The sequence below is a fragment of the Tupaia chinensis genome, unplaced genomic scaffold, assembly GCF_000334495.1.
Source record: "Tupaia chinensis unplaced genomic scaffold, TupChi_1.0 Scaffold139733_1, whole genome shotgun sequence".
NCBI lineage: Eukaryota > Metazoa > Chordata > Mammalia > Scandentia > Tupaiidae > Tupaia > Tupaia belangeri.
The window spans coordinates 142393-164772 of NW_006199613.1; the positions used below are offsets into that span (position 1 = coordinate 142393).

General features: G+C 54.2%; 1 protein-coding gene across 1 annotated transcript in view; it reads right to left on the reverse strand.

The window, feature by feature from the left end:
* The window catches only part of PRR5L (proline rich 5 like), a 101574-nt gene extending 85671 nt beyond the window's left edge, over window positions 1-15903 (reverse strand). Inside the window, exons 1-2 of the mRNA XM_006162082.2 lie at window positions 15494-15903; window positions 3470-4640 (exon numbers count right to left, since the gene is read on the reverse strand). The gene's annotated coding sequence lies outside the window, so the exon portion shown is untranslated. The remainder of the gene's footprint in view (window positions 1-3469; window positions 4641-15493) is intronic.
* Window positions 15904-22380: the final 6477 nt, after the last annotated feature.

Here is a 22380-nt window from a genome sequence, read left to right on the forward strand (position 1 = left end):
TGTTTGAGAGGCAGAGCCTGTGGAAGCCAGCGTGGCTGAAACCAGCAAGGGGTGGAGAAGGAAGAGGAAGAGCACATAGCCCTGCACAGGTCGAGAGCATCTGACCACAGAAGGAAGCTGGCCGCTTTCGGTGAGAGGTAATGAGGTTTTATTTCTACTTTAGAGAGAGCCTGCAGGCAGGTGGTGGTGGATAAACTAGAAAAAAGACAAAAGTGGGCTTTGACGGTCCTTTATGGAGATGGTTACGAAGACCAAGAGTGGCTGGTGATGCTTGGGTTAGGTTCGGACATCATGATGGGACAGAGGGGCCAGGACTTTCAGTGGCTTGGATGTGTGAGGGGAGGAAAGGGGTGTGGATAGTGCTCTGGGTTTTTGCCGAGCCATTGGGCAGAGAGAGGTTCTATTTACTGAGTTGGGAAAGACGGGGATGGAGAATAAAGTCAGAAGGAATCAGGTTTGCTTTACCTAGGCTGTCAGAAATGCTTAACCTGAGCCCAGCGGAGATGCCAAATAGACATTTGAATATGTAGGATGCTCGGAGGGCAGGAGAGAGGCACTTGAGCACTCTCAGCAGGATGGTGGTGTTGAAAACAAAGCCCCAGTAGGACCAACGGCTGATGTGAGGGTTATGTCACTGGACTCCCGCTTAGTGGACCACAGGGTGAGTCTCAGACTTCCCGCTGGGCCTGGGCCAGGAGGGAGACCCTGCAAGAGCGAAGATGAGCAGACAGAGGGTTGTCCCGGGGAGCAGCCATGCCTCGCGGTGCCTGAGCGCCTTCATCCGGGCCTGGCGGGCTGCCCCGTGGGAGGATGAGGTGACAGGCTGGCCCAGGGGCACAGAGGTTGCCAGGCCTGGTCATCGCTGAGCGTGTGCTGCTGCCAGGCCCAGATCATCCGTAGGCAATAACCCGCACTGCTCAGAGCTGCCTGTAAAGACCCCACTGAACAGCCCTCGGGACACCAAGCCCTATCCCGTGCCTCCTCCCCCGAGCAAGCACTCAGTGAGTGTCCCCAGACCCCACTGAACAGCCCTCGGGACACCAAGCCCTAATCGTGCCTCCTCCCCTGAGCAAGCACTCAGTGAGTGTCCCCTGAAGGTAGGCAGGCAGATGTTGACTGCCTAGAGTCACATCAGTAGCAAGTAGAAGAACCAGGACCCAAACACTGGGTCCCAAGCCTCTAGCAGCCGGCTTAGGGCCTGGCCGCATCAGCTCAGGAGATCAGCTCTGGCCGGGTCACGGCCTGTGCAGTCCAAGTTACTGCACTTACGCAGCACTGTCCTGAGTGACCACAACGATGACAGCTAAGACTTACTGAGCCAGGCTCTGGCTTAGAACCCCCACAGCCCGCCCTCCATCGCTGTCTGAAGCAGGGTGATCATGGGCAATGTCACAGATGGGCGAGGAGCAGGGAGGAGCCCAGAGGGTAAGTGGTGGAGTCGGGATTTGAACTGAGGCAGCTGGACCCAGATCTCTGCTCGTAACTTTGTCACCACATCCACACCCCGTCTGCTGCACTCCCAACAGGCCCTGGTCACTGTGGTCCGCCCCGCCTCAGCCAGCCCTGGGCCATGGGCATGGCTGGTGCCCCCAGGGAGGTCTCCAGACGTGAACTGGAACCTTCCCACAGAGGCTGGCCGCTCACGGCGCCATGCGCATTGCTCTACGTGGTCAGCCCATCCCTTCTGTTTTTCCTTTAGGAACTCTGTCCATTCCTTATGGCCTTAACCCTGGGACTCCCGATTTGGCTGGCGGCCTAGAGTGGAGACCCCAGTGGTCACCATCTCGTGTTGGCCAGGGGCTGGGCAGCTTCTGCCAGAGCTCCCCAGGGTAGAGGTGCCCTCAAAGCAGACGTTCCATTTCCGGAAGTTCCGAGGGTCAGACCTGCCACTCTGAAACGCCCATGTAGATCTAGCAAAGGCAAGGGGCTTGTGTTAGGCTGGCCCAGGCGTCCCACAGAAGGCCAGCGTTGACCAAGATGGTCTCTGCCTCCCTCTCAGCAGGCGTCAGTTACCTGCATAATGGAACAAGCGTGCTAACAGCTGGGAAGCGTAACTCTCAGACTCTTTGGACTCAGTGCCGTTTATACTCTTCAAAATTACTGTGTGCCCTAAGGTTGTGTCTACTGATATTCAATATTTTATAAAATGGATAACTTTTTTAAATGGTTATTTAATTCATTTGAAAATAATTGTTAACTGCCAGACACGTGTGTGTCTGCCTAAGGTGCTGACAAGACAGGGGTGGGGGAGGAGGACTTAGGTGTAGCCGTGACCTCTGGGAGTGCTTCCCCCTCCCTGTCTCTGTCTCACTCTGGTGAGAGCACACGTCCTCTGGCAATTAAAAAATAATAATAATAATTCTAAAACCCATTACATGTTAGTGTAAATAACATATTTTATAAGAAACTGCTATCTTTCTAAATGCAAATATATACAGGGAGAAGAATGTGTAGTTTTCATTTCTGCGAAACCCTTTCATGTTTGGCCTAAGGCAGCCAAAGTTCTCATACTTCCTTCTGCGTTCGGTATGTTGCAAAGCCAGTGCCATATACCCACTGGAAAATACCCTTGTACAAAAACGAAAGTAGAAAAGGCAAATAGCAATTAATACTAATATAATTAAAATAGTTTTGAGCTCATGGACCTCTGGAAGAGATCTTACAAGCCAAGACCAGCTATACACTTTGTGGAGACCACTGCAAAATGAAAATGTGGGGACCCTTCTTTAAAGGTAAGAATTTCATGATGGCCACGAGAGTGTTCAACTGTGCCCAAGGCCAGTTTAGAGAGTAGGGTCCTGAGAGAGCTGTGCAGTCCCTCAGACCACCTCTGCGTCCCTGAGCACAGGCTGACAAGCGCTGTAGAGTTCTACCTGTATCTTGAATCAAACGAGTGGTTCAGGGCACTTAGTGAACACCATGGTGACAGAAAGACAGGGGTGTGTGTGTTTGAGTGGCGAGATCACTCGGTGTGCGTGTTCTTGAGTAAAGGCGCACACATTACAGGTCACCAGTGTGCGTGCTCTTGAGTAAAGGCGTGCACCTTACATGTCACCCAGTGTGCGTTCTCCCGAGTAAAGGCATACAGGTTACAGGCCACCCAGTGTGCATGCTCTTGAGTAATGACATGCACTACAGGCCACCGCGTATGTGTGCTCCTGAGTAAAGGCATGTACCTTACAGGCCACCCTGTATGCGTGCTCCCAAGTAAAGGCATGCACATTCCAGGTTACCTGGAGTGCATGCTTCTGAGTAAAGGCGTGCACGTTCCAGGTCACCCGATGTGCGTGCTCTTCAGTAAAGGCGTGCACCTTACAGGGTAAAACATGATGCCCAGGTTTTCCCCGGGTGCCGCTATTACTTCTCTCCTCCCCCCACGTGGCCTATCCCCCACGCTGACCGCATGCACACACATGCAGGCTACACCCTGTGTTCCAAATGGCTGCACATCAGATAGTCAGACACTCACCACAGTCCCCTCCTTCGTGCTTAGCTGTGGTTATGGTTTGATCAACATGACTGATAGCTGCCATACCCGTCTTCCTGTGTGGTGCCTCACACTCTGTAGGCATGCCAAGCATTTGCGAAATTGAATTCTGTAGCTTTGCTGGTTGAGGAAAATCCTGTCAACCGCCCCGTTTGGCCCTCGCTGAGAACAAGGCACTTAGGCACCAACTCCCTCACGTAGCAGGACTCACTTGTTCAAATGGCAGCACCTCACGCTGCAGCAGCTAGTAACAGTCCACGATGTCCGTGCCTGACAAGATTTGAGGTTTTGAGCATTTCGAGCAATGCTCTTAGGACCCAGGTGACAGACGGTCCGTGCAGTGAACAGTGCACACGTGAGCGTCAAGGCTCTGGTCTGCTCTGTGCACGTAGGTCCCCCTTGTTACTCAGAGGGAGCTTTAAGGCAAAGCCCCACAAGGAGGGCTACTCCCTCCCCCACTGTGGCAGGACATCTCACAGAGAAGGGGCTAGTTCAGAGACACGAAGCCACTTGCCCAAGATCACATGCTTTCTGTGTCCCTATGTCACAACACTCCTGCCTCGGTCTCCTACGTAGCTGGGGTCAAGGTGTGTGCGCTTCCAGGCCTCTCGTGTGGCCTCGGCCTGCCAAACTACAGTGTGTACTCAGTGCGGCTGCGGCCAGGCCAGGTCACAGCTAGGTGACAGCAGCATGGTCACCCCTCGTCCTGCCAGGAAGACGACGGCTGTTGGAGAACACGGGGTCTGCAGGACAGTCTGGGTCCACGCTGCTGGAAATTCAACTGTGCCTCGACTTAGCAGGGCTCGGTACTAAGTAAAGCCCCAAATGTCCGCATTCTCTCATCAGTTTAAAGATGGCCTCCACCTCCGTTGTGAGCCAGTGTCTCTTAATTGCATGTCTCTCTCTCTGCTCCTCCCCGGAAACAGCAGGTGTGGTGACATTTGCTCTAGCCCGGCCGGCCCCAGGCACAGCCGCAAGCCCCTGAAAGGGGACACCAGCAGAGCTGAACCAACTGGCTCACGGCACCCTCGGGGCAGTTGGAGCCGGGCCTTCACCGCATGGTCGAGCCCAGGTCCTCTGGAGCCACCTCTGTAGGTTCGCGACGTCCGGCCCTGTCCGTGAGGGTTACGTGCACTGTCTTTTCTTTCCTTTTCTGTGGAAGGGAGAGAAGGAAAGTGAGAGATTATCCCCCACCCCTGAGGGGATGGCCACATCGCAATCCTTCTCCTCCAGTCGCCCCTCAGGATTTTGGGCACACACACACACACCTATCACGTTTCTCAGTTGCTGGGTCTGGGACACGAGCTATGCATTGGACCGTGTGGGATCCAGCTACCTTAACCTCTACTCCACTGGCCAGCCCCCACGTGCATTATCTTATTTAATCTTTGAAACAATCTTGAGGACACTATCGTTAGGGTCTGCACGTAACATTTTCGGCAGCTGGTCCTGCAGGCCCTCAGGGCCATCATACGGGCCGGGTTTGCCCATGTGGAGGCCGCAGGGCGCTTCTGAGCAGGAGTGACCTGATCGCCTGTGCGGCCATGTTGAGAGTGTGTCTGGGGGCAAGGGCAGCCTCGAGGGCACCCCTGGGGAGGCCCATGCAACACCCAGACGCGGATGGTGGTAATGCGGACTCCGGTGGGGACTGGGAGGGGCGGCAGACTCCCGAGCACACCCCCAAGGCCTACGCTCATACTGGGAGTAGAAGCCAAGCCTGTAGGTCAAAGTGAGTGGGAGGATGAAGTGGTGCTCACAGCAGGGAGCTCCGCCACCCGAGGGCGGAGCGCTGAGAGCCCAGGCACCGGCACCATGAGGAGGGCTCAGGGCAAAGGCGAGGCAGAGGCTATTCGGACTCTGCCGGCTCCTGCCCTCTCCTGCATCCAACCCTCTGGACAGCCGGTCTCACAGCTTCTGCCCTGGCTCCTGGGGGACAGGAAGCTGGAGGGTCCAGGCACCTCTGGACCAGCCCTCTGCAGCAGAGCAGGGCAGACTGCCATGGGCTGAGTGGGAAGCCGATACCTGGAGGGAGGCCCCGCTCCTCCACCTCCAGCCCTGTGCAGAGGGAGCTGGGGCAGGGCGTTACACTGCTTCTGAAGAGGGAGCAGAGGCCCCGTCTCCCTTCCCACGAACAACTGGCCGGAAGCTGGACCTCGGCCTCCAACATCCCTGCAGGAAACCTGGGGCCTGGAGGCCTCCGGTCCCCTCCTCTCTGGCCTGGTTTGGTTCCGGGCAAATCTCAGCCATTTCATAAACGGAGGCCAGAAAAGACTAAGCAGCTAATCGTGCATTTCCTAAAACACTTCCGTTTTCTTCTGGGAAATAGCTTTAACTCTCGAGTTCACCAGAAGTGGTGCTCTAGTCACTTACTGCGTGCTCCAGAGGCCCTGAGCAGGTGGAGCTGCAGCCTGAGCAGGTGACGCAGCTCCCGGCCCGTTCTCACCAGTGAAGCAGGGCTGCTTCCCTTCTTGGGGTTGGGGCTTATTGGTGTAGAGCCAGAGTGTACATGTGCTAGAGAGAGAGAGACGGAGGGTGGGAGAGAGGGAGAAAGAGGGGAAGAAGGAGGAAGGGGGAGAGAAGGAAAAATAGGGGGAGGGGAGTGGGGAGGAGAGAAGAAGGGGGAGAGGGAGAAAAAAGGGAGGGAGGGAGAGAGAGAAAGAGGAGAAGGGGGAGAGATGGAGGGGGAAAGGGAGAGAGAGAGGGAGATGCCTGAAGGGGCCTAGTCCTACTCCATCCCTTTCCCCCAGCTCTGCATCCCGCCAGGTCCCTGGGCACTCACCGAGGCCTGGAGTCAGTCAGCGGGCAGCTACAGGCAGTGTGTGACCACTGTGTCCTGGCCAGCCTGAGGTTGCCAAGTTTAATGCTGTGTGAGGACAGTAGGCACCGTTCCTAACAGCCGTCCGCTTGGATTTAGCACCTGTCACCAGGCTATAGCTAACCCCGTAGTCACTACTGTTCACGTGCACGTGCACAGCCAACACCCAGACCTCGGAGGTCTGGCCTCACGGCTGGCACACACCCGGACCTGGCTCACTCCCGGTTAGAGCTGCACAGCCTAGAACCAGCAGTGCAGTGGGCAGATTTCCACTCAGGGGAGGTGAGTGTGAGCTGGCCAGAGGGGGCTACAGCCTGGCTGCTCGGGAGCCGGGGTAGGGCCGCAGCATGGGGTCGCACTGGCATCTTGCTGTCTGGTGCTGTCCTTGGGGTCTGACACATCTGTGCCCCACCCCCTGCCCCCCAGCAGCTACGGGAGAGGATGAAATTGGCTTTACGGATGAGAACAGGCCCAGAGAGGCCACGCAGCAAAGTTGGCAGCTCAACTGGATAAAAATAACCCTGGACAAACATGGCGAGGGCCGGGTGAGTCTGTCGAGGGCATCGTTTACTGAGCCCTCACTGTTGTTCAGGCATCAGGGACCATGCTCAGAGCATGCAGACCCACTCTGCTGTCATTGTGGCCCGTCTTAGTATCTTTCTTTACAGAAATAAAAAGAGGCTGAAGAGATCTGGAACTTTCCCAAGTTGCGAATCCAGGTCTGTTGGCCCCAAACTCAGGCCCTGAAGGACTTGCTCTAACTTGCGTCCTGCGGCGCCTCTTCTGGGGACTTTGTTAGGGCCATGTAAGCCCGCATCCCTTCTAGCGCCCTGGTGGGCTGTGCTGAGGCACAGCCTGGGCCTCCCCTGGCACCCCAGCTCTCTCCAGGTGGAGTGCCTGCACCTGGCACAGCCCCTGCACTTTCCTGCCCTCTGCCCCCAGCAGTCACCCAGTACATGCTGGGAGAGGGCCACCCGAGGTGGGGGCCGCTGTCAGTCCGGAAACTCCACTGCATGTCTCGCCTTGAGCAGGGTTTTCCCAACTGCTAGTTTTCCTGGGGCTCGTGGTCAGCCACCCTTAAATGGAGTCAGAACTTTGCCTCTGCAGGCCAAGGCATTTCTACGCAGCCTGGAAATCCCAGGGCCCAGTTACGTCATCTTCAGAATTTGAAAATAAATCACAAAATCCATACACATGTTCCATTTCAAATGAAAGAAAATAGAAATAGTGCCTGCTCCCCACACTCCTTTGTCTCCGATAACTAGTACTAACAGCTTGGATTTCATAAACGGAGGCCAGAAAAGACTAAGCAGCTAATCGTGCATTTCCTAAAACACTTCCGTTTTCTTCTGGGAAATAGCTTTAACTCTCGAGTTCACCAGAAGTGGTGCTCTAGTCACTTACTGCGTGCTCCAGAGGCCCTGAGCAGGTGGAGCTGCAGCCTGAGCAGGTGACGCAGCTCCCGGCCCGTTCTCACCAGTGAAGCAGGGCCGCGTCCCTTCTTGGGGTTGGGGCTTATTGGTGTAGAGCCAGAGTGTACATGTGCTAGAGAGAGAGAGACGGAGGGTGGGAGAGAGGGAGAAAGAGGGGAAGAAGGAGGAAGGGGGAGAGAAGGAAAAATAGGGGGAGGGGAGTGGGGAGGAGAGAAGAAGGGGGAGAGGGAGAAAAAAGGGAGGGAGGGAGAGAGAGAAAGAGGAGAAGGGGGAGAGATGGAGGGGGAAAGGGAGAGAGAGAGGGAGATGCCTGAAGGGGCCTAGTCCTACTCCATCCCTTTCCCCCAGCTCTGCATCCCGCCAGGTCCCTGGGCACTCACCGAGGCCTGGAGTCAGTCAGCGGGCAGCTACAGGCAGTGTGTGACCACTGTGTCCTGGCCAGCCTGAGGTTGCCAAGTTTAATGCTGTGTGAGGACAGTAGGCACCGTTCCTAACAGCCGTCCGCTTGGATTTAGCACCTGTCACCAGGCTATAGCTAACCCCGTAGTCACTACTGTTCACGTGCACGTGCACAGCCAACACCCAGACCTCGGAGGTCTGGCCTCACGGCTGGCACACACCCGGACCTGGCTCACTCCCGGTTAGAGCTGCACAGCCTAGAACCAGCAGTGCAGTGGGCAGATTTCCACTCAGGGGAGGTGAGTGTGAGCTGGCCAGAGGGGGCTACAGCCTGGCTGCTCGGGAGCCGGGGTAGGGCCGCAGCATGGGGTCGCACTGGCATCTTGCTGTCTGGTGCTGTCCTTGGGGTCTGACACATCTGTGCCCCACCCCCTGCCCCCCAGCAGCTACGGGAGAGGATGAAATTGGCTTTACGGATGAGAACAGGCCCAGAGAGGCCACGCAGCAAAGTTGGCAGCTCAACTGGATAAAAATAACCCTGGACAAACATGGCGAGGGCCGGGTGAGTCTGTCGAGGGCATCGTTTACTGAGCCCTCACTGTTGTTCAGGCATCAGGGACCATGCTCAGAGCATGCAGACCCACTCTGCTGTCATTGTGGCCCGTCTTAGTATCTTTCTTTACAGAAATAAAAAGAGGCTGAAGAGATCTGGAACTTTCCCAAGTTGCGAATCCAGGTCTGTTGGCCCCAAACTCAGGCCCTGAAGGACTTGCTCTAACTTGCGTCCTGCGGCGCCTCTTCTGGGGACTTTGTTAGGGCCATGTAAGCCCGCATCCCTTCTAGCGCCCTGGTGGGCTGTGCTGAGGCACAGCCTGGGCCTCCCCTGGCACCCCAGCTCTCTCCAGGTGGAGTGCCTGCACCTGGCACAGCCCCTGCACTTTCCTGCCCTCTGCCCCCAGCAGTCACCCAGTACATGCTGGGAGAGGGCCACCCGAGGTGGGGGCCGCTGTCAGTCCGGAAACTCCACTGCATGTCTCGCCTTGAGCAGGGTTTTCCCAACTGCTAGTTTTCCTGGGGCTCGTGGTCAGCCACCCTTAAATGGAGTCAGAACTTTGCCTCTGCAGGCCAAGGCATTTCTACGCAGCCTGGAAATCCCAGGGCCCAGTTACGTCATCTTCAGAATTTGAAAATAAATCACAAAATCCATACACATGTTCCATTTCAAATGAAAGAAAATAGAAATAGTGCCTGCTCCCCACACTCCTTTGTCTCCGATAACTAGTACTAACAGCTTGGATGAATCAGCCCTTTCCAATTGCAAATGCCCTTGTCTCTCCTTCAGTTGTCCCAAAGCCTGCTTCGTCTGAAATCAATACTGTGACTCCAGCTCTTTTTCTGGTTCCGTTTGCATGCAACACCTTTTCCCAGCCCTTCATTTTTAGTCTATGTAAGTCTTCATCCATGAGGTGCATTTCTTATAGGCAGCAGATAGAGTTTCTTTTTAATCCATCAGCCAATCTATGTCTCTTGATTGGAGTATTTATTTTTATTAGTGTTATTTATTATTTATACACTCAATCATTATACATCATTTAGTTGGTAAAGAGATTTTACCCAACATGCTATACGTCACTCAGCAGACAAGTTGAGAATACTGTACATGACATCACCAACAGGCAACAAATCATATCTGTGTCCCACAAATGTCTTACTCCTCCATATTTTCCCAAATTTCCCTTCCTGCACTCTTTCTCCCTCACTCTCCTTCCACTTTTCCCCAGGTCTATAATAATTTTTAATACTTGTAGGTCCTCCAGTCTTTCAGTCTCTACTATAGAGTGCAGACCGTTGGTATATGTTACCGGGAGACATGATGCCTCTCTTTCATAGCCTGACTTGCTTCACTCAGCAGTAGATCTTCCGTGTTCGCCCACTTTCTATCAGATGTCAGGGCCTTGTTGGTTTTTTTATGGCTGAATAGTATTCCCTGGGGTATATGTGCCACACTTTTTCAATCCATTCATTTGTTTTTGGACATTTGTGTTGGTTCCATGTCTTAGAAATCATGAATAATGCTGCAATAAATATAGCTATGCAAGCGCTTTTCCAACTGAACACTCTCCTGTCCTTTGGGTAGATACCCAGGAGTGGAATTGCTGGATCATATGGTAGTTCTGTTTGAAGGTCTTTAAGGAACTTCCATATTGTTCTCCACAGTGGCTGGACCAATTTACCTTCCCACCAACAATGTGTGAGAGTTCCCCTTTCACCACATCCCCTCCAGCACTTATCTTTTTTTTTAAAAAAAAAACTTCACCATCTTGACTAGGGGTTGATCGGAGTATTTAATCCATTAACGTTATTATCAATATTTCCAGACTAGTACCTACCATTAAGTTGGCCATTTTCTTGGGGTTTTTTTGTTGTTGTTGTTGTTCTTTTATTTCTACTTGTTTCTTTTTAGTTTTGCTGGTATAGCACTCTCTTCAGAATTTCCTGAAGAGTTGGTCTGGTGTTGGTAAATTCTTTCGGGTTTTGTTTATCTGAGAATGTTTTTATCTTTTCTTTCCGTATGAAAGATAATCTTGCCAGGTAGAGTATTCTTGGTTGAAATTGGTTTTACTTAACACTTTGAATATGTTTTCCCATTCTTTATTGCTTACATTGTTTCCAGTGAGAGATCTAATGTTTAGCCTGATGGAGTAACTTTTGTAACAAACTTGACATTTCTCTTTTGCCAATTTTTATATCTTATGCGTAGTTTTGGCCATTCTAGCTATGATGTGCCTTGTAGAAGATCTTCTTGGTTTGATTCTACTTGTGGTCCTTTGTATTTATTACATCTGGATGTTTAAATGGTTTTCTAGAGTTGGAAAGGTTTCTTTCAGGATTTCATGGAATAAATGATCAATGTTCTTATTAGTTTCTTCACTTTCTGGGATACCAATTATTTAGATATTTGGGTGTTTAATAATATCTAGTATTTCTCATGTATTGTCCTTTTTTTGGTTAATTTTCTTAGGTCAGAGGTTCTGTCTTCTACATCTGAGATTTGATCTTCAGCATGATCTAATCTGCTTTTAATACTTTTGAGGGTAGTTTCAATTTCCTGTATTATAGCCTTCATGTCTAACAGTTCCATTTGATTCTTCCTTATGGTGTCCATTTCTTCTTTCAAATCATAGAAGGACTCCCTCATCTCCTGGAGCTCATTGTGACTTTTCTCTTGTATCTCATTTAGTTTGGTCACTGCAAATATTCTGAACTGTTTATCTGACATTTCCACGAGTTCCATTGCACTGTCTGTGGGTGGCAAGGTTGCTCATTTCCCTCAAGAGAGAGATTTTCTTGGTTTCTCATACTTCTTGTGCTGGTTCGTGGTCATCTGGTGGAGTATACATTTCTTCTCAATCTTTTGGAGCTCATTCTGTAACGTCAAGGGGAAAGATGTGTCCTATTTCCCTGGCATGTTCTTCAAAGAGGGCCTTATGTCCCCATCAGAGAGTGATGTGTGTCGCTGGCTCGTGGTGCTTGGTTCTTCCCAAGTCTCAGGTCCAGGTGCCCCTGGGGATAAGCTGGAGGAAGAGAGTCAACTCACATGACGCACGAGCACATGCGTGTGTCCACTCTACGATCATCTCACGTGACGCACGAGGACATGCATGTGTCCACTCTACAGTGGAGACTGAACCATTAGAGGATGTAGAGACGTGGAAACGGTTGTGGGTACTGGAGACAGTGTGGGGAGAGGTCAAGAAGGGGGAGAGTGTGAGGAAAGAACGTAAGGAGAAAAATGGAGAGGCCAAACATTTATGGAACACAGAAATGGGTTCTTATCTTTTGATAACATGTGTAGTATCCGCAACTGGACAGGTGTGACGTTTATTCATGTTGGGTAAATTCACTTTATAAGCTAAATGATGTATAATGATTAAACATATAAAATAAATTAAAAGAAAAAGAAAACAGTTTGGAGCCCATGCTTCAAAAATATCCATGCATACTGTGAAAGATTATTTTCAAAAATATCACACTTCATGCTAAGTGTTAGCAAACTGTGACCCACAGGCCAAATCGGACCCCCGTCTGCTTTGTAAGTAAAGTTTTATTGGAACACAGCCATGCCTGCACCCAGCTCGTTGTCTCCAGCGCCTTTTAACTTGCTTCGTTGAGCAGTTGTGACAAAACTGTGCCTCACAGGACCCAAGGCAGTTACTGTTTGGCCCTTAACAGGAATGCTGGCCCACACCTGTCCTGGGCACTGTGCGCCCCGGCCCTAAGCAGGTGCCCTGGGCTCCCTGGTCTCTGTGCACGTCTGTGTGTGAACGCCCTCTCAGACGTGAACATTGTCTCGGCCCAAGAATGAGCCCGTTGTTCCGTGCCGTGACTTCACTGCTAACACTCAGATTGTGTCAGGGTTCTGTCACTCTGGCCAATGCTGTAATAAATATGGATGTTTATGGTACAGTGGACCCCAGTGCTCTCCAGAGCCCCAGCCCTGACCTCCACCATGACGCTCCCATAGTGTGGAGAAACAGCCAGACAGCCGGTCCCTAGGGGACACCCACGTGCTGGAGAGAAGGTGTCTCACAGGGAGATCGCACCTCGTGACTCATCCACACTCCTGGCTTTCTGCTGTGCTGCCTCCCCGGCCTGCTCCCGTCCACCAGCCCCACCTCCTACCCCTGCTAAGCCTCTCTTACAACACAGGCGAGGCCGGGTACCGCCCCTATACCCGGACAGTGTCAGAGCTAGAGGTGCCACATGACAGGACAGAGGAGCTGAGCTGGGGGAGGAAGGCTGTGATCCCAGAAATGGAAGGAATATACCCAGGTCGGTTGGTTCTAGTCCTTTTGGAGTTAACGACTCTCAAAAGCTATAGATCTTCTCCCCAGAGCAATGTCTGTATTTCTGTGTGGATTCTGCAAAATCCGGGTCAGATTTCCTGCAGATGCAACCCTCGGCCCAGCCCCTAGGTTAATATTCTGGCACACAGAGGTCCCCTTCCTTCCTGAGGCTCGTCCGGCCCTGTCAGCAGTTTAAGGTGCAGATGTTTCTCTGCGATGATTAACACTTCCCCTCCTGGCCTGGTGCTATCCCAAAGGTCTTCCTTGGGCTGCAGCCACAGCCCGGTCCTTCCTCCAGCTTATCCTGTTTAGGAAGATAATCTCACTCCCCAGCCCTCAGACCACTCACAGGCCCAGGATACAGGCAGCCTCACCAGTGACACCACTTCCTGCTCCCACTCACACCCTGACCTGCTTCCCTGGTCTTTGGCACCAGAAGGAACCTAACCCTTGAGCCCTTTGCCATCGTAACAGTATTCTGGAGCCTTCTGGAAAGCTGCAAGTCTTGACAAACGAGGGGCCTTTCTGGCCCCTGCACATACAACTGTAGCAAACTCAGCAACAAGCTCCGAGGCTGAAGCCAATTCCCTGGGGGCTCTCCTTTGGTGTCTGTGAGGACCACAGTATGGCTCGGGGACACAGGCCAGTCCCTTCTTGGTCGAAATGTCAATTTATCTTGATTTTAATTTCAGTGTTGTAAAGCCGTGCTCTTCTTCGCTATGCACAAAGATGAGTACACTGAGCTCTACTTTAATGCCTCTTTGAGCTGTTCTGCCCATTTACCCCATCATTTCCTGTCCAGACCCTACCCTGACACGGCAGTAAAGATGTAAGAGATTACTTTGAGAGATGCCGCCTTTGTTATTGAAACATCGAGTGAAGTCCAAGGACAGGGTGCAGTGCAGCGCTAGGGTGTGATCACAAGTCCACTAAAGAGGGTGCCATGAAGGCATTGTGAGGTATGAAGAGGTGCACTCACGCACTTCCCAGCGTTCCTGTGAGTGTGCAATTTCTTATTAAAAGGAAATGTAAAGCTTACTCTGCGTAGTGGGAAGAGCAGAGGCTCCAGAACCAAATCATCAAGATTCACATTGCGACAGCACTCCGTGAGCGCAAGCATGCCAGGCCTCGGGCGCAGGGAAGGGAGGTCATGACCACATGGGTTTGATCCCTGGGCCACCCTGAAATGCAGGGGTGGGTGCCTGTGGTCCCAGCCATCTGGGAGGCTGGAGCAGGTGGGTCGCATCATGGAGACCCTGTCTGCAACAGCAGCAACGGCCCGCAGCCCCGAGCTGGAGCCCCCGTGAGAGTCCTCTGATAAGGGATGGAATGTCCATGCAGCTTGGTGGGTGATAATTAGCAGCTCTCTTGGCCCGTCTTCCATGCAACCAACGCCTGCTGGGCAGGACATGGCCCTGCAGCCTGCATGCCCAGCAATCCCTGGCTGTAGTCCTCAGTTGTTCAGACCAACCTTCCCCTGCACGGGGTCCTGCAGGACCCTGATAGCCTCAGGCAAACAGCCGAGAGGTGCTGGTAGGACCCAGCCTCCTTACTTTGCACCCACGTGGAGGCATCAACAATGAAACACTAGCCAGTCACTCCCAGGCAGGGTAGAGCCCATACCCACTGCTCATCCACTGCTGCAAGCCCACTTCTGACCTTCACTGCAGATGAGCAAATGTTTGCTATTTCCCAAAATATCACCCCAGTTTCAGCCAGCCTGGGTCTCAGCACATGTCCCCTGGTGTGATTAGGGAGGTGAGTCCTGGGATCTTCCCAGGTGGGGACAGCCGGGTTACCATATAACCACCTCCTGACCCCTGGAGCGAGGCTCTTCTGGTGTGAGGCTAGCACCCTCTGAGAGCAGGTGCCTGGTTAGAAAGGCACCAGCCCAACAGGTAACTCAAATGACACACATGATGGCTCACTAACAAGTTAGTCCCTGGAGCCTCTCAACCACCATGAGGTTATTAACCCTGCTGCAACCCCGCTGCAACCCTGCTGCAGCCTTCCACACATCTGCTTCCTGCACCACTCCCTTACGACATCAGACAGTTCTTTTCTCTGAAGGTTTAGACAATTCTGAACTGTTTTTATTTACATATTTTTAATTGCCAGACAGTACAAGCACTTGCCAGAGAGACAGAGAGTGGGAAAAGCGCCCCCACAGGGTGTGGTCAGGGCGAGGTCCTCTCCTCCGCCCTCCGCAGGCAGGTCTTCCAATGTGCACTGGGCGTGATTTCTAGCCTCTGGGGCTGGGATTTGACCCATAGTCAGCCATATGGCATCCAGCTCCCTTTAACCACTAGGCTACAAGACCAGCCCTGAACATATTTCTCATCATCTTGGAATTCTGAGACAAGCCACAAGAACCGGCCATCGAATTTCCTTGGGGCCGTTGCCCAGTGCCCTTTGAGACTGCCGGCTCTTCACGCTGAGGAATGGACAGACATTTGCTGTAAGCGTTCCTGTGCACAGACATGTTCTCTGTGAAAGTTAACATTGCTCTTACCTTTCAACCCGGTAATTCACATCCTGAATTCTGCTCTGAGCAGTCTGTCCAGTGCCCAGTATGCAGCCACTGGTGTGTGGCTGTGTTTACAAAATACCTCCAGGGTTTTGAAGAGAGGCCATGAGAAAAACAGTGAGCTGAGATGGCTTGATACAAGAGAAGTGTCTTAATTTGCCTTGCTTTATAGGTTAACCTTCCCAGCCTTTTCTGAAGTGTGGCCAGGTTGGATGGGGAAGACTGGATGGTAAGAGGTCTCCCGCCAGGACTGAGGAGAGCGTCTGCACTGACCTGAGGCTCCTAGTCCGAGAGCATGGCCTCCCCTCCCCACCAGTCAGGGATCCCTCAGGAGGCTTGCCTTGGTATCTGAGAGCTCTTGGTTCAGGGAAGTTTATCAGAAACATTAAACCAGAAACTATTCGGCTCAGGTAACAGAATTAATTAACATTCCTCTCATTCTGCAAGCAACTGATGGGCGCGCCCCCATCCAGGACTTGCTGGCCTGGCACTCCTAGAGCTGCGGCTTGCTCGGAATTTCTGAAAGCCCGCAAGTCCTGCTCCTGGGTTCCCGGCGCCTTCCCAGGGGCCCAGGACAACCGTCCCCTTTGTTCTCATGAAGCAGGCCCCCTGTGTGCCCCACTGGCTTTCAGCTTTGTATTTTCAGGTTGGGGCCGATGGACTGACACCTGCCTGCCACGCACTCCACGCTGGCGCACAGGGAAGGGCAGGGCTAGCTCTCGGATGACCTGCACACGTGGGTGATGCTGGAAGGCTCCGGGAAGTACGGCTGGAGACCCTATGGAGGCTGTAGCCCTGCTCAGGAAGGAGAAAGCTTCAAAAGGAACAAGATAATGGAAATACTCACAGGAAGAACACTCATGGTGACTTCTCTGTGGCTGGTGCTGGGCTGAGCAATGGCCTCCACAAAATGGGCGAGAGCTGGCCCTCTCGCTGCCCCCGTGGGTCCGTGGGCTGGCGCAGCTCCCTGCCCACCACCACCAAGCCATCGAGAAGCACGGGCTGTTCTATCGAGGGCAGGCAGAGTTGGGTGGGCAGGCGGAGTTGGGCATGCGGGCTGAGACAACAGTGTAGACCCCGTAGCCACGGCTCAGAAGCCACTGTCCACTGCCCCCTCTGACCCCCTAGTCCTTCCTGTCCTTCTCGGTCTGCGTCCTTGATGTTCTGGCACTGCTAAGAACTGGCTCGCCAGCCCGCAGGGCATCTCAGATTAAGGAAGCCAGGTTAGCCCTCAGAGCCCAGTGACTTGGCCTGAAGCACTTCCCTTACGGGGAGGGTTCTCAGCAAACCCCTGCCACTGCTTTACCTGGAACACTTTGTCTTTGCACAGCAAGAATGGGACTCAGAGGTTGCCCTGCCCCTCACGCCAGATTCCATTCAGGAGCCCCAGAGCAGCTGTGGCTCCCCCTGCAGTGCCCAAGGCTCCCCAGTAGAGTCCCCAGTAAGCCTGTGCTCTTTACTCAGAGCACCCCTGCTTGGGACCTGTGGTTTCCCTAAGCCACAGGGCCTCGCCCACTACACTCGCCCCAGCTCGGAAGCTCTGTGTCTCCCTCCGGGGGACCACCATGCTCTCCTGAACCCACACACTCCCTTGCCTCTGAGCTCTGGGGGCCAAATGCATTTCAGACCTGATTGGGCACAAGCAGGTGAAGAAGGCTGTTTCTCAGGTTCTGTTTATCTCTCTGACCCTGCAGGGGCTCAGGCAGGCTGAGCGGCCACTGGACGGTCCAATCTGGACTCCGTCCCTCCCACTCCCTGGAGAGAACAGAGGTTCCCATGGCTACTCTTGTTTGTTGGCTAATGTTTCAAGTGAGGGTTGGATTGCGGCTGAATAGAATTAGTGAATTCCCTTCTCTCCACCAGCTGGCTCTAAGTGGCCCCAGTCCCTTCACTACCCTGATCTCTAGCGCAAGTTCGGCCTTGCCCAGCACGGTTAGGAACACGCTTCTGCTACCTGCCCGTTTCTTGTCCAGAAGTGAGCTGGGTGGTTTGTATTTTCAGTGTCAGCTTTAGGCAGCATGAGGGAGCCAGGCAGGTCCCCCCATACCCCACGCCCCTTTGTACAGGGACACAAATTCTCTGTGCCGAGAGCCCAGAGTGGTGTTAGAAGGACCCTTGAGCTGGAGTGCAGGTGAGTCACAGCACTCCCAGGATCACGGGGCCTCTGTCCCTTCTCCGTGGCCTGGGGATGCATAGCAACTCCTCTTCCGAAGGTGGTGGGGTGACCGAGGCCAAGACCAGGGTGTGTCCACTTACACACCCCGTGCTGTTATTACTGCTGGTCAGGACCCGAGGGAGCATGACACGACACAGTAACGGGACAGAACTTGGAGACCCGTCTTTCGAACTCTACTCCTCAAGGCCCCCACGGACCCGACCAAAATGGAGTCACCCTGCTAAAATGTCACAGCACCAACTGAGCCCTGGAGGGGTCGAGGCCCCAAACTGACCAACTTTTCCTGGGAACAGGAGATTGCAGTCCCAGCTCACGAGTCAGGGCTGCAGGAAATGAAACCTGGGTGTACCGAGCCCTCAGGGACGTGCCTGGACAGCCCAGCTTGCCTGTTCTCTGGGTCGCGAGCCAAAATCAGATTGCATGTGACATCTTCTAATTTGTAAGTTCTGACAATGAACAAAAAAACATCATTAAACCTGGGCTGGGCAGAACCAAACGGGCTATGTCTCGGTATAGCCGGGCCTCGGGACACACAGGGTCACTTCGCCCTGCCCCACAGGGTGAGTGGGCACAGCACACCAGGCCTCGGATAAGGATGGATAGGCACAGCACACTGGCCTCAGGACGCACAGGGTCACTCTGCCCTGCCCCACAGGGTGGGTGGGTGGGCACGGCCCCCCGCAGCCCCTCCTCCACCTGTCGAATCTCAGGCACCTGTCCCTGTACCCAGAGCGCTCCAGGCTGCCTGGGCTGAGGATTGACTCATGGTCACCAAGAAGGTCCCAGCTTCTCCTGAGCAGGGCCTCAGAGCTGACCCCAACTTTTCTTTTTCTTTCTTTTTCTCTTTCTTTTTTAATTGTCCACAGAGGAGGAGCATTCAGGGGTCAGCAGCTGGAACTCAGATGGACAGGCAGCGCCTAGCCCAGAGACAAGAGTCTCCCAAAACAGGAAAGCTTCCTGCTAGGGTAGGAGCAGCCAACATCCGGCCAGCCCACAGCACGGCTGTTCAGACAACTGCATCCCACGTGCCTACTCCATAGTTCGAGTCCCAGACGGAGCAGCTTGAGAAACATGTCAGCTGCGCATCCGTGTGTGCCCAAGCCCATCTCGGAGGCAACGGAGAAGGGGAGGCGGCGTGTCCTCACCCTCTCTCTCTCCAGCTGCACACGTGCTCTGGAATAACCTCATAAAGAGGTAGGGTACCAGCTCAGGGGTGAGGCCTGAGGGTCAGTGCTTCCCAGCGGTCATTCTCTGGGTCACGGACAGGACCAATCAGCAGACTGCAGAGCTCAGAGACCAAATGGAAGTCTTTTTTTTTAATCATTCCCCGTGACCCACTTAAACAATCTGTGCTCCTCACCTCACCGCAGCGGGCTGTTAGTTCCTGATGTGGATGTGGGGCAGGGACACTTGTACCAGGACCGAGTAAGAGCTACACCAAACCTAGACTACGGTGGGCACCTGGTCGTCTAGGGTAGGTCGTGGCCAGAAAGCCAGCAGGTGACGGCAGCTACTGCACAGCAAGCTCACTGACCAGAAGCCACACCTCATCCCTGTGGGGGACGTCCATGCAGAACGGGCAGAACCACAGAGGCACCCCCAGGCCTTCCACGTGCAGGGACGACTGTGCGTGGAACACGACCGTGGCAGCTGGCCCGCCTCAGGTCCCTGGGGACGCAGGCCCAGCTGCCCCATGTGGGACAAGCAGCCAGAACGCCAGGAGTGCTAATGAAGTTGAAGGGACCCCACTAGGGCCACGCTGACCAAAGCTGGTCCCAGAGCCTAGCATGGGAGTGCGTTCTGCCATTTCCGTGCTCAGACTTGGTCTACTTCAGAGACGGTACAGTTGGCTGTGTCCCTGCAGAGCACAGCGAGCTGAGGGGCAGGTCTGGGAGGCACCGGAACAGGCACCTCGGCCACCTGCCCGGGTCCCTCCAGCCTTATCATTACAGCGCATTCCTTTCTGTTTTTGTTTTGCATTTATTGATTTCTATGAGCTAGAAGGACGTAGGGAGACTCAGAAAAGGAGAGATTCGCTACCTCATTGGGGCCGCCATACTGAGATTCACTCCTAGCCCCACCCAGCCCGACTCAGGGAAGTCTCCAGACACAAGCCAGACCCTCCTCGGGCGGCCGCGCCTCACGTGACCCTGCTGAGCCAGGCGCACGTTCGTCTGGGCATTCTGGGGGCCCAAGTGTGGCTCTCACGCACACGGAAGGCTAGCAGGGTGGGAACGGGCCTTTGCAGGGCCCAGACCCTACCCCAGAGGGCTGGCTGGCAGAGCTCCTTAATCAGATGCAGCTCAGTGCCACAGGGGTAATTCCCATGACCACACCTTTTACTGGTTTCTTTCCTTCCCTTAGCTCACGGCCTCGCTCTGAGGAGAACAGTTCGTCACCTCCTAAATCACCTCCTGGTTGTGGATCTGCTCCTGGGGAACCCAGACCAAGACCCTCTGTTTCTCCCCATTTAATGCTCTGTGGGTGACCCTGCTGCTCGCTAAGTAAGGCCCGGAGGGAGCGAAAGAAGGGAGGTCCCTCAGGCGGTGGCCATGCAGCAGTGTCACCCACAGTGGACCCATAGCAGCTGGGGGTCTGTGCCTGTGACCGAGCGGAGGCTGCCCTGGGGACAGAGGGAGTTGGGGACAGTCCGAAGCCCTGGAAGTGAAGAGCCTGGCGTGCTCTGTCCCCAGAATGAGGCTGCTTTTCTTAGCGAGGTCGGGGCGGAGAGCTGCTCTGCTCAGATAGTGACAAGTCAAAGGCTGTGGCGGACCACAGGTTGATGGCGGCTGGTTTCAGACATTCCGAGACACCGGGACCTGCAGGGACTGCGCTGTGATGGTCACTGCCCCTTAAGTACGACTGACTCTCCTCACCCTTAGCTGAAAGTGCATTAGACACGACAGGGTCAGCACGTGGCATAGTGGCTAAGGCGCTGAACTCCCACGTGGCCAGTTGCCATTCAAGTCCTGGCCCCAGAGGCTTGAAAATCACATTGGGCACGTGTGCGTGCATGCCCAAAATCCCAGGAGGAGAATGGAGAAGGAATTGTGGTGTGGCCATCCCCTGGGGGTGATTTCTCACTTCCTATCTGTCTCCCTCCAGCAAGTACACACACCCTGTGGCAAAAATTAAGTCAAAACACACACGTGAAATGTTTAATGATGGCTTCAGATGACAGCAGTGTGGGAAGAGGAGAGAGGAGAGAGGAAAGTGCCATGCCACCATCCCCATGCTGCCACCCCTTGCTGGGAGCCAGGCTCCGAGAGGGGGGCTGGTGCTGCCTGTGAGGGAGGCTGGTGCTGAATGGTGAGCACTAGACTTTAGTTGTCACTCTATTGGTACTGTTTGAAAAGTCCCCAACCACTAGAAACAACACTTGAAGCCCACAGGGCCACCCGACCACTGTACTGTTGCAGCCACCCCCACCGCAGGTGAGGGGAGCTCGCAGGCTTAGAGCCATGGGCCGGGGGTGGCAGCTGGGCTCAGCCACCAGGGCTGCTCTTTTCTCTACATCGAATCAACCGCACTTTCGAATCTTATGACAAAACACAGAGTTTGGCAACTCTTGGCCATGAAACCTGTTTTGGTGAGACTGGGTCAGGGAACAGTTTATAGACAGTTCTTAGAATTTGGGTTATTCCAAGAAACCTCCCTCACCTCTCCACTTCACCCCCAACCAGGCTGTACTCAGCGTGCTGTCCCAGGACTGCCTAGCCGACGCTCTCACAGATGGCCCTGCGTGTCCCTACCACCCACGCCAGGCGGCGGGCCCAAGCCCACCGGGTCACTCAGCTGTTGTTGCAGTGCTGCGGCTGTGGTGGGCTCGCAAGGCCACATCAGTACTGCTTTGGGTCTGTCCTGTGTGGCTAATCCTGGGGACTGAGAGGGCGGTGCTGCCTCTGGGTGCTCCTCTCCGGGCAGCTTCAGGGCACTGGCAAGGCTGTCTCTGCTCACCTCCCGTGGGCAGGAGGCACACGTGTCCTGAGGCGGACGGAGGAGTGAAGATGGGCTGAGGACCCCCAAGCCCTCATGTCAGCTAAGTCTGACTCCCATGAAGGGAGCCAAGCGGGTCTTCCTGATGCCCTCTAACCCTAAGGGCCAGTCCACCCCAGAGGGACCTCTCTATCTAGGGAACCGTGACATGGCGCCCTCAGGGGCTGAGGGCCCAGGACGGACATGACCATGCAGACGGGGAGACATGAAGATCTGCTGCTTCACTTCTAAGGATCTTCTTCCCAGCCCATGCCTCAGACAGACGGGGTGTGAGTGACTGGTCTCCACCCGGTGACCGACCTCTGGTTTGGGGGGTCATGGCTGAGGCACAGTCAGAGCAGCAGCTACGATGGACGTTTGAGGTGACCACCTGCGTCCAAGTCTCTGCTCACCCTGGGTCCTATTGGATCCTCCAACCAGCTCCACCTCGGTTTTCCTTTCCTTGGTCCGAACAGAATCCTAGTTTTGCTTGGAGACCTCCCACCTCAGTGGACTCTGGAACCCTCCAGCATAAACCCCAGGGATGGGCCTCACAGGCAGAAGGGTAATTCCACGCCCTCGGCCCACAGCCTAGAACAGGGTAGTACGACACTGTTCAGGGAGACGTTTGCTGGAGGGAGGGGCTTCCAGAAAAAGCTCCACCCTGGGGAGGAGCGTCCCTCTCGTGCCCCCCCCCCCCTGTGTGTCTGGATGTCACTCC